Consider the following 18,410-nt stretch of genomic DNA (forward strand, 5'->3'; position numbering starts at 1 on the left):
GAGAGAGAGAGAGAGAGACGGATTCATTGACCAGTTTTAGTTTGGTAGAAGAAATACGACATGGAAGTAAAATGTAACTTCAACCCCATATAGTATGTACATAAAGAGTAATACGTTTATTTCCAACATGGTCCTAATGTAATAAATTAACTCACGAGAAAAATAAAGGGAAGCTCCGCACATTCAGATCTGCGCACAATTTATTTAGCGAGCTTTCGGTCTATACTGACCTTCTTCGAGCATAATCAAAAAGTGACATAGGACAGAATATGTGACCAGTGCCAGTATTTTCAACCACAAGTCGGCAGTATTGAAACTTTACAATTGACCAAAATATAATCTATTTATTTTTTTGTTTTTTTAGCCTGCACATTAGCACAGTTGGAATGTTAAAGAATGTTCTTATTCCGTCAGAAAGTCGTTTTAGTGTCATTAAGTCGTAATTGCTTAAACATGTCACTTTGTCTAATGTTATAACCATTGGGTTAACCAATGCCAACCAGAAAATACAACTTCCCTGCTAATGTATGCCAATTCCGCTAAAATCCGCCTTTTTGTACACAATCGTTTTTGAAGATAATACTAGTATTTTACTAACTGGCTAACAGAAATAGCAGAGAAAGAAGTATTAACAGTCGTATTTTGTAAAAAGTGTGTTCATCACTTGATTGGATGATGGGAGTTGTAGTTCTCAGTGAACTCACAAAATACAAAACCACAACAAAATATAAATAATAAAACAAATACAATCCCTGCAACAAATAAAGTGCATCACTAGCACTATAGTGTTTTTTGTTTCCATGACCGCGTTCTCACACTGTTCTTAAAGGGAGGTTTTTTTAATTGAGAATTTGCCCCGACACACAGAAGGCAGGTCGTTCCAAAGAGAAATAAATGCCTGTGTATTATAAAACAACTATTGCCACAACCTCTGACTCCAGGTATCAACACACTGTATATACCGTTTGATTTGGAGACGGAGGAGTGCAAGAGGAGGACAAGGCTCCGAGAAGGAGGGATAACACAGAGCGTGGGCAGTAGAAAGAGATGGGAGGGAGGGGGGTAAATATGGGTTTATTGGGAGAGCGGCATCAGCGCTGTAAATCACAAATAACAGTGTGTTGGTGGTTGGCGTTTTATTGTTATTACGCTTATTTAGGAATATAAATCAGTGTCGGAGACCAAACGGAGCCCGTCGTCCATCAGGTCCTCTCCTGTGCGTGGCTTAATACACTCGCACACACACACACACACACACACACACACACACACACACACACACACACACACACACACACACACACACACACACACACACACACACACACACACACACACACAGCCTCGCTGCCTGTAAACAAGGCTCCTGCAGGCCAGGCGGAATGCGGAGAGCTCTTTAAAGAGATAACAGCTTGCGGGCTTAATCTGTTCCTGCCAGTTCAAACTATACCCATGTTCTTTTTTTTAACCCATTCTGACCGGGCACCCATTTTGGTGTCAGCATCATGTTATGCTTTAGCTATTGAAAAATAGCAGATCTACAAGCTCATATCGCGCCACCGAGTGGCGCGATACGAGCTTGTAGGTCTGCTATTTTTTGAAAAATCGAAGAGCGACTGACATTTCTAGAATCTGATCTCAGGTCAGAATGGGTTCATCAGACCAGTGTGTGTCCGGCGGAAACCTCGTGTGAATCTGATCTCAGGTCAGAATGGGTTAATTATGAGACCTGTGGCCCTGTGGAATGAGCCAGTCACACTGCAAAACCCCGCCACACATAGCTGGGGACTGACCAGTTCTTTCAACGTTCCCTCCATCTCCGTTTGTCCGTCCGTCCGTCCGTCCGTCCGTCCGTCAGTCATCCACTCTGTCATTATTTAGTAGACTTCCTTTCGGAAGTCAACGTATGCAAATAAAAATCTGGCCAAACACTCGTGGACATGCGTATATGCGTGTGTGTGTGTGTGTTTGTGTATGAGTTTGCATTTGTGCGTGCTGGGAGGCAGGTGCAAGCTGGTGGTTTGCATGCATTTTCAAGTGTGTGTGTGTTGCGTGCGTGCGTGCGTGCCATATGGTTGTGGCACGGTTGTGAGAACACTGCAGCTCCCCCAAACTACATATCTGTCTGCAGTTATACTGACAGTCAATGCAGTTATTGTTCATACCTATTTTCTGTGCGGCACAAACTAATTCAATTTGCACACGTTACTTTTGCGAGGGAAGTGAGGAGTTGAGAATCAGTAGGAGAGAGAGACCGTATTTAAGCAATATTACACGAGAGGGTGTTGTTTAACGTGATTATTGCCACGACAGGGATGCGGTCAGGAACGAGACGAAGTCGAGTTCCGCAAGCATCACTGAAGTGGCAATAATCACGTTAAACAACACCCTCGAGTGTAATATTGCAATTCTACAACAGTTACCCTTAAAACAAAGAAAATCGCTGAAAAAATATTTTTTTTTAATGACAGATGTAGTCACTACGACCACAAATGTCCAAAGAAACTAGCTAGCCTAGCCACCGAGTTTGCTAGCGCTCTGGGAAAACAGAGCGGCTGAATTCTTTGTTTTGATTAGGTGGTGAACAGTAGTGGTTTGATCAACGGCTAGAAACCGTTTCAACCAATCAGATTGCTTCCTCTTAACGACCTGTTGTAGAATGATGAATAATCCTGCCCACGGTTTGGCGTCATGGTGTTTCAGTGTTTTGACAAGTCCCTTCCGATAGTTCCTCTGATTGACATGATGTATACGTCAGGATCGATATGACAGCTCAAACGCACGTGCGTGCGTGTGTATGGGCCCTGGGGGACCCCGTCAGTATTGGGTTTAAGCATGAAATGCCACATGTCCATGGCACACACACAAAAAAAGGAATTGAATTAGAGCCACACATTTAAGTTGTTACGTTTAAATGATCACATGCAATAGAAATTCAAACCACACAGGCAAATGTAAGTTCAGGGCCAGATTTACAGGCATTAAAAAGGTACACAGCGCAAGCAGCTGTCAACTTCCTACAATTTGTGATCGCAATCTGTGTGAAATTAACATCAGATTGACTATGGCAGCAGCGGATTATCACCCAATCAGCGCATGGATGGATGGAGGCGCCGTTCCAGTCGCATTTGTTTTGCGTGTGCGTGTGTGCAGGCATGCAGCAGAAATGCAGAGATGAGGTCAACTGCAGCACTCTCTCTCTCTGTTTCTGGCACAACAGCGCCCCCTACTGGTACTCATTCTCGTGCTCATTAACACAAGACACACATAGGCGGACACGGACATTGCTGGTTGTAGGAGTGGTTGCACCGCTCAAGTATTGATCAGTGAAGTAGTGTTTACGGAACAATTGAAACGTTTTGAAATAATGCAATGTATATAACTTTCAACTTGATAGGGAAATAGAATTATAGAAGTATAGCCGATATATTGTTCATACGCTACAATGTATTGGGTGTCACGCTCACGAAGCACAGCTCCTGATGACGTATATAGAAAAGAGATGAGGTACAGGAAAGGTATATCTTATTATAAAGCCGTAGAAGCTCCAAGAGGCTTGCGTGGGCTTTACATTGATTTACATCAGCTATATAAGGGGGTGTTTTAGGCATGACGTGAACCACCGTATACGTATGGTAGCCGTTCTAAAATCCTCGCGAATCACAGCCCTGCATTATTGCTTTTATATCCCACTTAACCCATTCTGAACGGGAACCCATTTTGGTGTCGGCATCATGTTATGCTTTAGCTATTTAAAAATAGCAGATCTACAAGCTCATATCGCGCCACCGAGTGGCGCGATACGAGCTTGTAGGTCTGCTATTTTTGAAAAATCAAAGACACTTTTAGAATCTGATCTCAGGTCAGAATGGGTTAACCACATGAACCCAAACCGCCCGAGTCCCTATACTAGAGATTTGTGTAGAGGAGGGGGGGGCCTAGTATAAGAGCCCTGGGAACTCCGGTATAGGGTACACGTGCATAAACAGTTTTGCATAAACCCATATATACCCATATACAGGTTGATGATGATGATGATGATCCATATAGTTTCCTTTCATGGCCGTTTACATTCGAGGGTTCGCCGGTCCTCTCGAAACGGAACAGTTTAACGTCATGCCCAGGAGCTACAATGCAGTACTGATTCTCCTAGACCTATCAGCAGCATTTGACACAGTGAACCACCAGCTGCTCCTAGACACCCTAGCGGAGCTAGGCATCGGTGGAACGGCACTAAAGTGGTTCTCCTCCTATACCTCACCGACCGGACCTACCAGGTTTCCTGGAAAGGTCTGTTATCATCCCCCCGAACCCTCCAAACTGGGGTCCCACAGGGATCTGTACTTGGTCCCCTCCTTTTCTCACTGTACACTAAATCCCTTGGCACTATCATCTCTGCTCACAATATATCCTATCACTGCTACGCTGCTATGTGATGTATTCCCATGCTTTTGTTCTTGCTTAAATGTAAGTCGCTCTGGATTAAGAGCGTCTGCTAAATGCCTAAATTGTAAATTGTAAATTGAGCTATACTGTGGAGTCAGTATACTGCTGTATGGGGCCCGAGACGTGGACCCTCACAGTGGAGTCAGTATACTGCTGTATGGGGCCCGAGACGTGGACCCTCACAGTTCAACAGGAACAAAAGCCCTGGAGTCTATACACAAGAATGCTACGAATGGCACTATAGGTGTCACATGGACGGACCGCGTCAGAAATGTGGACCTCTATGGGGACCTATACCACGCGCCACGGACAACACGGACAAGTCAGAGAGAGGAGGATGAGGCTGGCAGGGCACAGAGCTTGAGGCAAGTAAATTGACCCTATGGGAGCCAACCTGCAGGGCAAAAAGCCAGGAGGGGAGAGAAGCGCACCACCTAATGTAGACGTGCTGCGGCTACACGACAGCTCGGCTGACAGCGCTGAAGAGCTCAAGAACCTGACGTTGGATATAGGGAATTTGTGGAGGGCAGCGATCCGGGGAATCCCGAGTTGGTGTTGGCTAGACCTCACTCTCGCAGCAGCAACAATATACACAGGTTTAATGTTTGTTTAACCCATTCTGACCTGAGATCAGATTCATACGAGGTTTCCGCCGGACACACACTGGTCTGATGAACCCATTCTGACCTGAGATCAGATTCTAAAAATGTCAGTCGTTCTTCGATTTTTACAAAAATAGCAGACCTACAAGCTCGTAGCGCGCCACTCGGTGGCGCGCTATGAGCTTGTAGATCTGCTATTTTTCAATAGCTAAAGCATGACATGATGCCAACACCAAAATGGGTGCCCGCCCAGAATGGGTTAATAAACGCCATTGACAATGAAGGTAAAAACTTCATTTTGTAACTCATTACGTCATATTGTTGTCTCTTTATTGTTAATGGCATTTAATGTTTGTGCTGGCACCGTGATGTAATGGCGATTACATCACCATTACATCACCTAATCAACATGAGTTAGACTTTAATATAGGTTCAAGGTTATAGCTTTATTGTCCCTTGCGGGAAATTGGTTTGCAGCCAGATCATAGTAAAAATACACACACATATACATATTATATACATATATTAGCGCCCCTCACTTCATACGGGTGTGATTTTCATGAACAATTTCACAGCAATAATTAATAATATGTACAAGAATAGCCCCTGACTGCCTGCACAAACAAGGAAGTTGCTATGCAAATCCATGGAAGGCACTGTAGTACCGAACAGTGGATACTGTAAGCACACCTTTGGTGCAGTGATGCAGACATGCAGTCGCACTATACTGTATGTGTTCATATAGAGCATTTTACAACAGGCTTTGAACATGGCCTCAGCCAATCATAAGCAAGGACCGGAACTATCCGGTCTGTAATTATACCGTAATCCACGCCACTCCCAGGGAGAGCCACCCCATATAGACCGATATATATGAGACCAATATGACAGCATATTGGCGAGCATATAGCAGATCTACAAGCTCACGACGTGTCACATTGCATGCGCCGTGAGTTTTACATCTGCTATTTCTTGGTAAAGGTGCAGAGGGAAATAAAAGCGTACGAAGTAGTAGCCCTGGGACACACCTGACGTATTCTTTGTTATTTATTAACCCATTCTGACCGGGCACCCATTTTGGTGTCAGCATCATGTTATGCTTTAGCTATTTAAAAATAGCAGACCTACAAGCTCATATCGCGCCACCGAGTGGCGCGATACGAGCTTGTAGGTCTGCTATTTTTGAAAAATCGAAGAGCGACTGACATTTTTAGAATCTGATCTCAGGTCAGAATGGGTTCATCAGACCAGTGTGTGTCCGGCGGAAACCTCGTATGAATCTGATCTCAGGTCAGAATGGGTTAATTAGGATTCATTAGGATTCATTAGCTGCTACCAAAGTAGCAAACTCTTCACTCTACATATTGGAATGTTTTATCATTGTATTATTATAATATTAAAATATTTATTTTATTTTATTCAGATCATATTATATCTATATAATACAATCATACATTTAAGCTGCTAGCAGCGATGACCCTCCCAGCTTGGTTTCAAACAAATATATAATATAATTTCCTTCCATTTCAAAAGGGCTTCTCTCTATAGTGCAGTGCCAATACATTAAATAATCCTTCACATGAGAACTCTGCTTTGGGTTTTTACTTTAGTTAATCAATCAACAACAATCCTTCCATATTCCCCAATCGGTTTGAAATGCATCGACAGCCGCTCTGTGGTGTTTTAGAACAAAAGTAAGCAATCAAAACGTAATGATATTATTTATTTTTGAGTAATCTCTAGCCAGACTCCTATATATCCCAGAACTCACTCACTGCGAGTGAATAGGTGAAGCACTGAACTCAAGATGAGAGAAATCAGCCTTTTGTGTGTGTGAAGAGAGAGAGAGAGAGAGAGAGAGAGAGAGAGAGACAGAGAGAGAGAGAGAGAGGGGGAGAGAGAGAGAGAGAGAGAGAGAGACAGAGAGAGAGAGAGAGGGGCACGCATTTCAGTGCCTGCCTGGCTGAGGTGATAATAGGGGAGACTGGTATCACAGTTTCTGTATGATTCACCATCAAGTAGAAAGGTATGAGATGCACCCCCCGGCCCCTGCAAATAAGAGCTCACGTGTGAAGGATTATGTTTTAATAATAGTTCTTCAGTATGAAGATGATCCACACTGCTACAGTACACTGGTCTTCTCCCTCCCGGCTCCCAAGCGGGTGGAATAAACTCAATCCCAATTTAAGACTCTATACGTCACTTATACTCTACGTCACTTACCCTTGCATTCTTATCACCTTTTTTGAACCCATTCTGACCGGGCACCCATTTTGGTGTCAGCATCATGTTATGCTTTAGCTATTTAAAAATAGCAGATCTACAAGCTCATATCGCGCCACCGAGTGGCGCGATACGAGCTTGTAGGTCTGCTATTTTTTGAAAAATCGAAGAACGACTGACATTTTTTAGAATCTGATCTCAGGTCAGAATGGGTTCATCAGTGTGTGTCCGGTGGAAACCTCGTATGAATCTGATCTCAGGTCAGAATGGGTAAACAGACAGCTAGTATGCAGATCTATGTTGGTTACCCGTTTACATGTTAAGTTGTTACGTGCGCAAGCAGAGCGCGCAAGTAATAGTTTTCGTTTCCAGGACGGTGTTTGATGCGTACAGTATGCGCCGTCCCAGCGTATGACGTAATGACTACTTGTGCCTGATACGGCAGTGGTGCCAGATTACATACATGTATACTGTACATAGGAGCATTGCCTTTAATCCTCCCGAGTCCCGACACTAAAACATATCGTCATTACGTCGCCATCGAAAACCAATTACACCCTGGCATTGGGTCCTTTGTTAGTTTCACTTGAGCACAATGATAAGAATGTATATTTACAGTAGATAGATTGACAGATTTGATTGATGTTTACAGTACCAGCTATCCCAGTTGTTGTTCGTGCACTACATTGTTATCATTGCACTTATAATTATGTGACTATTTCTATAAATGAAATGAATGCTTGTGTAAGTTACATACACGCCAGTCATTTTGTGAAGTGCTGACCTGAATTTTTCCAAGGAAATACAGAGCAAGGAAACTTGCTCTGATGCCGTTTACTTCAAATAGACTATAGAGCAGCGGTTCTCAAACTTTTTGGGCCGTGCACCCCCTGTTACCTCCCGACCTAGCTGATGCACCCCCCCCCCCCCCCCCCCCCCCCCCACATGGAAATAAAAATCAGACCTGTCTGAAGCGAGTGGTGCAACAGCGCCCCCCATTGGTACTCTAAACATCGGGTCAATAGTCACATAGGTTGGGACAAAGCTGTTCCTTGGAGTGGTTGCACCACTCAAAAATTTCATAAGCTATATAGAGACATATATTTCCTATATATCCAAATATATGCACATATATGAACATGAAAATACATATATATGCAGCATATGCTATGTTCTGCATATACTTTAGTATATGCTTAGTATACTGAATTCATATACTTGAATTCATATACTTTAGTATATGCAGAATATAGCATATATGTTAATATATTTAACCCATTCTGAACGGGAACCCGTTTTGGTGTTAGCATCATGTTATGCTTTAGCTATTGAAAAACAGCAGATCTTCAAGCTCATATCGTGCCACCGAGTGGCGTGCTACGAGCTTGTAGGTCTGCTATTTTTGAAAAATCAAAGAACGACTGACATTTTTTAGAATCTGATCTCAGGTCAGAATGGGTTAATCAGACCAGTGTGTTGTCCAGTGGAAACCTCATATGAATCTGATCCCAAGTCAGAATGGGTTAAAATAAAATAATAGCACCACCATTAGCCTTTCCATGCCACGCACCCCCTAGAAGGTGCACGCACCACACCGCTGGACTAGAGCAATACGTGAGAGCGCAGCCCACTATTGACTGTATAATACGTGAGAGCGCAGCCCTCTATTGACTTTATAATACGTGAGAGCGCAGCCCTCTATTGACTTTATAATACGTGAGAGCGCAGCCCTCTATTGACTTTATAATACGTGAGAGCGCAGCCCTCTATTGACTTTTGCTGCTAAAGGTCTCTTGAATTCAGTACAGAGGCCTTCAGGCCTATGGTTCAACCAAAAGAACACATGCAGCTCTTATTCACTCACATCTCTACCAGCCTTTGAGTTGACTGCACAACTCAAAGGATGTTCTAATCTAGAACATACGATACTATGAATATCAATATTGAAACACCCGTAAGCCCCACAAATATATTGGAAGTCTCCTTACTACTATACAACAAACCATTAGCAACTCTAAATACACATCACAACCCCCCTCTGGGTATCTCCTGACTTGGTCCAGCCCAATTATATTGGGACAGAACAGCACAACTTGAAAAGGTAATTCAAGCTTTCGATCGTCCCTCAACATTACATCACTTCTCATACATATTGCACATCTATCTATCTATCTATCTATCAATGCACCAAGTCTCTGTGTACGTTACGTACGTACGTACGTACGTGTGTACGCCTGTAACCCACGTAACTCGAACCGCTCGACCCACCGACTACACTACACGTTCCACACCCCCACAGGGAGTACAATGTCCGGTGTCAAGTCCGTCGGGTAGCCGGTTGTCCAGAACCAGCACAAAAGCCTCTGCCCCGGGCTCTGCACCTGATCAACCAATAATATATCTCCATATATGGAGCTGGCCTGTTCTGACATCACAATGATTGTTCCGACATCTGCATAATAGACTCCATATTTTGGACATGCCTGACAAAGAACTCCATATATGGACATGGAAGGGCCACAGACATAATAACTGGGCGGGGCATGCATTTCCAACTTGCATCGTTCCAAGTAGGCCAGTGCCCAACGGGCACCGCTCCAGTAGTCTCGTCTCCACGGCAACTACGGTTAGTTGGCCGAGTGGCCAGCTCAGCTGGACAGGAAATGACTCAAAGGGCTGTATTTTGCGTGTCTTAAGTACCAGGTCTTATTACTTAACTTAAGACCTGGGGGGGCGTGGTCAATGCTCTTTGGACACTCAGAATAGCCAAAATGGCATTGACCACGCCTCCAGGTCTTAAGTTAAGTAATAAGACCTGGTACTTAAGACACGCAAAATACAGCCCTTTAATATGTTCAGTTACAATGAATTCAATAAACAATACAATCAGCAATATAGTGCAGAAATATCTGAAGTGGCAATAATATGTGCTGGGCAAATATTGTTCAAATAATAATTGGTCAATCTGTACAGTAAAAAATAGGGACCTCTCTCTCGCAGTGCTGATTATGTGTGACCCATTATGTGTGACCCAGTGGCCAGCAATAGGAAAGCATTTTAAACTGCTTGGGCTTTCACTTGACAAGCGAGGCTACAATATTTATTGAAACTAGTTACATTCAAGATGTGGATGCAAGTGTAATCACAATCTCAGTGCACTCATGTTTGAGTCACCTTGACGAACAAATCAGACTGGGTAGTGCAGATGGCCGTGTTCAAGTGTGTCATTATAAAACACACAGCTAGACTGGCTGAACCTTTCATATGAATGTGATGCGTAAGACTTTGCAACCGTATATACAATGTACTGTAGATGCCTCTGAACAGACTGTACAACATCCCTGACCCATTCCTACTGTACCATACGGAAGCCTAATTCACAATCATTACTGGTTATGCACATCACATTTCCCAGGACAACTATTCTGTGCAGTTTTTCATGACTGTAAACAATGCATTTTACAGCAGCAACAATCAAATTAAAGTGACATACATAAAACGTGAATACATAGCTACAATAGGCTACAGTTAAGTTAATTACCCGGCTTGATTAAAGGTAGAACAACATAATAAATGGTAATCTACAGAAAACAATGACACTCTTCCTGCAAATAATAATTTATCAGAAGAAAGGTAGCCAGGATATGTACGGGTTGGATATTTTTACCACATGAATCCTATAGCGTCCCTATAGAGCGTGGCAGTCCCGCCACCTTTCATGACGAAGCCAGGCCCAGGAAATGAATCTCAATGCATCTTTCCCATAGACATTTCAAAGCACATTTATTTAAAGACCTTTTAAGCGTCGTAAGAAGCCAAACACGCACAATATATTGTGACCAAACACATAATTACAAAGAAGAAAAACAACAAAAAATACGTTTTTTTTTCTCTACTTTCTAATTCTGTGTTTGGCCCGAAGAATTGTGTTTGTTGTCATGATTTGTCACGACAAGAAAAGTCTATGGGGAAAATGAACGGGGATTTATTTTCAGGGTCTCTCGAGGGGGCGGGACTGCGACGCTCTATTCCGGTGGCAAACACCCACCAAAAATATCAAATCTACAAGCTCAAAATGCACTGCTCCGAATTGTGAGATTGCTGGTCGGCAGAGAATTGTTTTACTTGGAAATACTAGTAGCAAGACGATACAGCTCAGTATGTATGCAGGTTTAAGTGGTTACCCCTTCCATGCCAAAGGTGTCAAATGAGAGGTTGCGTCTCCTAGTACTCTGTGTTCTTTGAGAAGTATAGCTATTAGTGGCAAATAGAGAGAGCTACAAAGATAGGATATGGCCTTATAGTTTAATAAAGCAATAAGGCCCTAGGGGCCCTGGTTCACAGTGATTTTAGAACAGCTAAGGGATGTCGTTTCCGGCACGACGCACAGTGGACTCAACCTCACTCGCATGATGTTATTTTCCATTATGGAACGGCTTTAATTAAACATTCACAGGGGATTCAGAGACTTTGGCTAGGACAGGGAGAACCAGAAACGGGGTGATGTAGTTATTCACATCTGAGGGATCTCTCCGCCCTTTAAATGGTCTGCATTTGCACTTTTTTTTAATATAACGGCAGGGCATATAAGCAGGTTTCCATATTTTTAGGGATTGTGCGGGTCACAGAACTAAGATTAAAAACAGCAGCGGTATAGGCTTTGCAGTGCATAAGCGGCCGTCTTTATAGGAGATATGGGTCTAGATTTCTCCAGGCCTGTTGACTTTCTATGCCCTTCATATCTCTCAGGGCTTTTCCCCCAACTTCAGCAGCGGTGGCAGGGTTGGAAATGGAAGGGATTTATAGCAGTGCTTCGCTTGCAACACTGTTCGACACGCGCCACTATACGCAGAAGTGTCAAAGTCAGCATTAGAATGATCCAGAGGAAACTAAATGCCCATTAAAAAAGCAATATTGTGGAGTTTAACAGATTTCATCAATTTCCAGAATTGTGTGGGCTTGTTTACATTTCCGGTAACAGCTTTCAGATGGAATTCTGATTTGAGTGTCCTAATCATCATATGCACACTTTTCTGAGCAATGTACAGTAACTCTGAGGCAATAGATTTCCCAGCCTTTGTCCAAACAGCATCGCTTTGTCAAAGTGTGGTATTGCATCTGAAAACCAGGGATTATCTTTGATCTGATGTAGTACTTTAAAAAGGCCATGTACTGAATGCTACATACAGTACATAATCTATCATTTTAAAATAGCCCCAAGCACTATCGCCAACAGACATAAGGGACACTTTATCAAAGCTTACAAAAAATAAACCTTTGTAAACATCTTTGTAAACTAATTTGAATACCAACAAATCCTTTAATTTGATTGAATCATAAAACTATGAACATTAAAACATAATAGTTCACATGCAAGCTCTGGTTTGGGGGGTTAATTTTAAAGGACAACTTTAGTTTTTTTCAACCAAGGTTCATGTTTTAGGTTATTATTAGAGAAAGTAAAAGATGAGTGTTCATTTTAAAATTTTAACACAAAAAATGCTGGAAACGTATCCATACGCTTTATTAATATCGAACGCCGTACGCGCGAAGCGTATGTATACGTTTTATACGTTTTTTTATTGCTTACTGTACATCAACGTCCTATGCTCCAGGACACCGAGGAAAATAACAGCTTTCGTCTCCAGGAAGCTCCAATATGTGATCCGGGAGTAAAAAGCCCCTCCCTCCTGAAAAGAGGTCTGTCTGTGGCGAAGACGCTCCCTCCTCCAATGCCTCCATTACACGTATGGGTCTGCACGGCAACGGCATAGACCAACGCAGATGTCAGGGCATCTAAAATGGAGTTACCCATACTCTAGTGTCTGTGAATACACTCGATTCCCCCTCCCCTCCTGTTTCTACATGGTTTCTCCCGAGGAAGCTTTGTGGGGGGAGTCTCTTGATCGCTTTGGCAGTTTGAGTTCCCCCCCCCAGGCCCCACTGCGCCTTGCGATCGCCTTGCACCGCTCACTCATTCTCGGAAAAAGATATAACGCAGTCGTGTCGATTTGCCCTCTGCCAGTATATAAACCAAGAATAATCTTCAACGATCGCCATTTCATAACGTTTTCAACACGCACACGGCACACGCCATGATCAACTAACTGCCTGGCTACGTCTTCAGTCTTCACCAGCCATCGCTATCCGTTGTGTGTATCGCCATCGCGTCTTCACTTTGTTTGTTTGGGCAAGAAGCACGATCAGCGATGGAAAAGAGCTTTATATCCACGGCAGATAAGTAATGACGTATTATCGAAGGACCGCCATGATCAACTTACTGCCTACGTCTTCGTCAGCCAATGCAGCCATCATCGCTATCCGTTGTGTGATTGTGGATGATTGTAGGCTATATCCACGGTATCGAGAGAGACGCCCGGCTGTGATATAGGTCTTATCACTGCAATTATAATGAATAAAAAGGCTACAATCACACAACGGATAGCGATGGCTGCATTGGCTGGTGACAACGTAGCCTCGGTCCCAGGCAGTTAGTTGATCATGGCGGTCCCTCGATAATACGTCATTACTTATCTGCCGTGGATAAAACTCTTTTCCATCGCTGATCTCTGCTTCTTTGCCCAAACAAAGTGAAGATAGCGTTGTCCAACAAAGCAGCCAGTTATTTGATCATCTCTCTCTCCTGTGCTTCTTTCCTCAAACATGTCCAGACATGTCAACCTCAACCACTAAACTCACCGATCCAGTAACGCATCTCACCGTTATACTATCGTTCTGAAGGCAGATATAAAAATAAACATAAATAAATTATTGTCATATACATACTACACACTGAATGAAAGCCCTAATTGTCTACTTTTAGGAGGAAAACAAATACATAATATTGATCCCATGTACAGTTTGTCAGGCTATTGAATGCAGTTGTTCAGGTCCAACTATTATTCACAAAATAAGGCCTATAGCGACATGTACATATTATATACCGTATGAAACAGAAGACCCTCTGCTTTCATAAGAAAAAAACTAATACTGTAATAATAATAAAAATCACACCCCTGTGAAGTGAGCATTTCCTCATGAAGTTATCATAGCGAGTTATAAAGGTTTAAAGTCACAGAGATTGACAGGCAGATATAAACATAAATAAATTATTATCATATACATACTACACACTGAATGAAAGCCCTGAATGTCTACTTTTAGGAGGAAAACAAATATACAAATATATACAAATATAGTTTGTCAGTAATTGGCTATTGAATGCAGCTTGCGCCCACCAGAGAGGATTTCAGAAAATGCATGGACCAGAAGAACTATTATTCACAAAATAAGGCCTATAGCGAAATGTACATACTATATACCGTATGAAACAGAAGACTCTCTGCTTTCATAAGAAAAATACTTCTACTGTAATAATAATGAAAATCACACCCCTGTGAAGTGAGCAGTGCAATGTTGCGCAACATTGCACTGCTCACTTCACAGGCAAGCTGCATTCAATAGCCAATTACTGACAAACTATACATGGGACCATGTGTATTTGTTTTCCTCCTAAAAGTAGACATTCAGGGCTTTCATTCAGTGTGTAGTATGTATATGATATTATTTGTGTTCATTTTTATATCTGTCTGTCAATGTCTGTCAACTTCAACCTTCCATATCTCTGCTGTTTTTTCAAGCGAGCAGCGTGCCTTCAAAAGCAGGTTTTAGAAAAAGGTCAATATCTCCAGAATGGAAGATGGTAGAATCATAATTTTTTTTTAAAATTGAAGTGGACATGTTTGGCCTACTTTTTATTTATGCGATGTGATTCTAGCTATAAGAGGCCCCTCGCTGTGGGCCCCTAAAAAGTTCAAAAGTCCAATGTTAATCGCTTAGCACCAGCAAGCCTGAGCAAATAGAAAACTCTAGCATACAATGTGTTAAGTTAAGGTTGCCCCCCCTGTCAAAAAGAGCTAAAATCCCTAAAACTAAAGAAAGCAGCAAATGAAAAAAAAAATAACACTCATCTTTGACTTTCTCTAATAACAACCTGAAACATGAACCTTAAGTTGAAACTAAAGTTGTCCTTTAACCTTTTCATTTTAGTTCCCCAACAATCCTACGTTCCTTTCTCATTCTGAATCTAACATCTAAAACTAATCTCACTAATAAAAGCAGAATAACTGGAGCTCAAGGTGAGCAAAAGCTTCCCTTTGAGCGTACAGAATGCAGCCTGAAAGAAAATGTCTCCCTAAAAGAAGAAAAGTAAAAGAAACCATTGAATTTCCCCCGCCCAAACATAATGTCCATAATTTGTCACTGTCACTTGTCTTATTTCAATGTGCTATACAGTACATGCACACATAACCTTTTAGACATGTAAGACGTGCTTTCCTTTCTAAACTCGGTTTGTTCGAGCCACTTTCAACACGGTGTGTCAAAACGACACATGTTATTTTATTAGTCACAAATTACAATGTATAAAAGGTTAAAGGACCACTTCACCACTTTTCAACCTATCTTCATCTATAATAGGTCCTCACTAATAATCATGATACAATGACACAATCTTTTTCTACTCAGTCTGTGTCTCATAGGAGGGCTGTGGGCAGTTCAGCAACCCGTCCACCAGTGACATCATCGCTAGGCAGACTTGTTTTTAAACAAGTTTTTACAAAAATGTTTAGATCGTTATTATCGTGAGAACGATGGCTTCCATTTTCGCATTGCAACTTTTCAGGACTAGAAAGCCAGCCGTTTCTATTATCTTGGATTCCTCATCGATGATGTCACCGGTGGACGTGTTTCTGAACTGCCCACAGCCCTCCCATGAGACACAGACCGAGTGGGGAAAAAAAATTGCCATTTTATCACGATTATTAGTGAGGACCTATTACATGAAGATAGGTTGAAAAGTGGTGAAGTGGTCCTTTAAAGGTGACTTTTTCAGACACATACAGTACTTACAGAAATGGTACTACATACAGACATTTATTCAAGATATTTACCGCAAATATAATGCATCATACAAAATGAGAGGTCTGTAACTGAACTCTTCAACGTCTCTGATGCTGGCCACTGACTCATCAAGTTTTTTTTTTACCTCAGAACAATACATTGTTCTATCATAGCACATTAGCACCTAATGTACGTACATTCTGGTTACTAACGGACTAGGAGATTTAGAGTACTAAGCCGACTTATTGGCCAAAGACAGACCCATGGATAACACACTTACCCAGGTAATGTATTGGACACATCACCTGGATGTGCTGTTTAGTCCAAACTAATTGGATGTGGAACATCCAATTATGGGTGGGTAGAGAGAGACACACACACACACACACACACACACACACACACACACACACACACACACACACTGTGCAGTGTGTCATTGCAGTGAGGCCGGTATGTTGAAGTGGCAGTTCAGTACTATAGTGAGAAGACTCTCTGCTCCATCATAAGTACGAGTCATTTCAGACCATTCAAATGGCTGTATTGCTTTTTCAATTGGTTTTGAGTCCCAGCCCCAGTGGTTATGAATCTTATAGTCCACGTACTGAGTCGTACAAAATGTTTTTTATGTAGATGGTTTCGTTGATATTGAAATGATTCCTTCCTCATGTGGTCTATCCACATTATTTTTCCCCCCTGCTCCTGGCTGCTGTAACAATATGTTTCCCCTCAAGGCCAAGGGTAAATTAACCCATTCTGAACGGGCACCCATTTTGGTGTTGGCATCATGTTATGCTTTCCCTATTGAAAAATAGCAGATCTACAAGCTCATATCGCGCCAACGAGTGGCGCGATACGAGCTTGTAGGTCTGCTATTTTTTTTAAATCGAAGAACGACTGACATTTTTAGAATCTGATCTCAGGTCAGAATGGGTTAATCAGACCAAGGTGTGTCCAGTGGAAACCTGGTATGAATCTGATCTCAGGTCAGAATGCGTTAAATATCCCCCCCCTGGGTGAGGGGAGTGATACAAGGACAGAGGGAGTGATAAAGGTACAGTAGTAGCAGACTATAAGCTGATATTTCTTTATTAAAGTAGGCTTAAATAGCTCTATATTCGGATTCTCTAGCAATTATCATTGCTAGAGTGTTTGTTCGGTAACAGGGAGCCTGCCTGTCTGAAAATACACTTTCGGGTCAAAACCAATTTCATACAATCAGGACAGAGAACTCCACAGGATAAACAAGTGGAATTGGAAAGTGATGAAACAAACGACAATAACAGAAGATTGGAACTGGAACAGTATTATGCTGTAGCTGATAAATTATCTTTGTGTTGTTCTCTCTCTCTCTCTCCCGGCCCGCAGAGAATTAATTGGCAGCGACAGTACAAAAAAAAAGCAAGGACAGTTAAAATCAATAAAAGTGTCAATTATGCCTCGACTCAGTGGTATCAGGGTGGACATCTTGTAATGTTTCTGAAGAAAATTCCATGTGTGTGTGTGGGGCGAAGCGCGGCGATAAAAAACAGATCTTTCAGACTCTGTATGCTGTGCCGTGTTTGTGAACAGGGTACCGACATTCCAACAGACAGGAGGGGAGCTTTTATAAAAAATAAAAAATAAATAAATACATATAAAAAACCTAGGCTATACTGCAGTGTTAATGTGTGAACCTACTAAATACAATTAGCCAGGTATTAACCACATCAAACGGTGTGAATCAAACAATACAATATCACCGGCCATTGGCGTCTTTGGCGGTATAGAACCCAAGAGCAGTCTTTGCTGTTTTGCATCTGGTGTTTGTTTGAATGACTGAAGCTCCGTTCCTCTTTTAAGGTGCTCCTAATCAGGTATAACGAGCAGCCATCTTGCTGCTGCATTCTGGGAGCTGTAGTTTCTGAGGTGTGAGATGTCACGCCGAACCGATTTTGTCCATTTCTGAGTTTTGACTTATAACACTCAATGACAGACCAGGGAGGCCAGTATTCAGTACCTACTGTAACATGAGGCCAGTATCAGTACCTACTGTAACATGAGGCCAGTATCAGTACCTACTGTAACATGAGGCCAGTATCAGTACCTACTGTAACATGGCCAAATAAAGGCCAGTATCAGTACCTACTGTAACATGGCCAAATAAAGGCCAGTATCAGTACCTACTGTAACATGGCCAAATAAAGGCCAGTATCAGTACCTACTGTAACATGGCCAAATAAACAGCATAGCTATTGG

General features: G+C 42.2%; 1 protein-coding gene across 1 annotated transcript in view; it reads right to left on the minus strand.

The window, feature by feature from the left end:
* The window catches only part of tenm1 (teneurin transmembrane protein 1), a gene marked incomplete at both ends in the record, with an annotated part of 340,279 nt that overhangs the window by 301,234 nt on the left and 20,635 nt on the right, over positions 1 to 18,410 (minus strand).

Source organism: Protomyctophum parallelum (assembly GCF_964188405.1).
Source record: "Protomyctophum parallelum genome assembly, chromosome: 16".
NCBI classification, from domain to species: domain Eukaryota; kingdom Metazoa; phylum Chordata; class Actinopteri; order Myctophiformes; family Myctophidae; genus Protomyctophum; species Protomyctophum parallelum.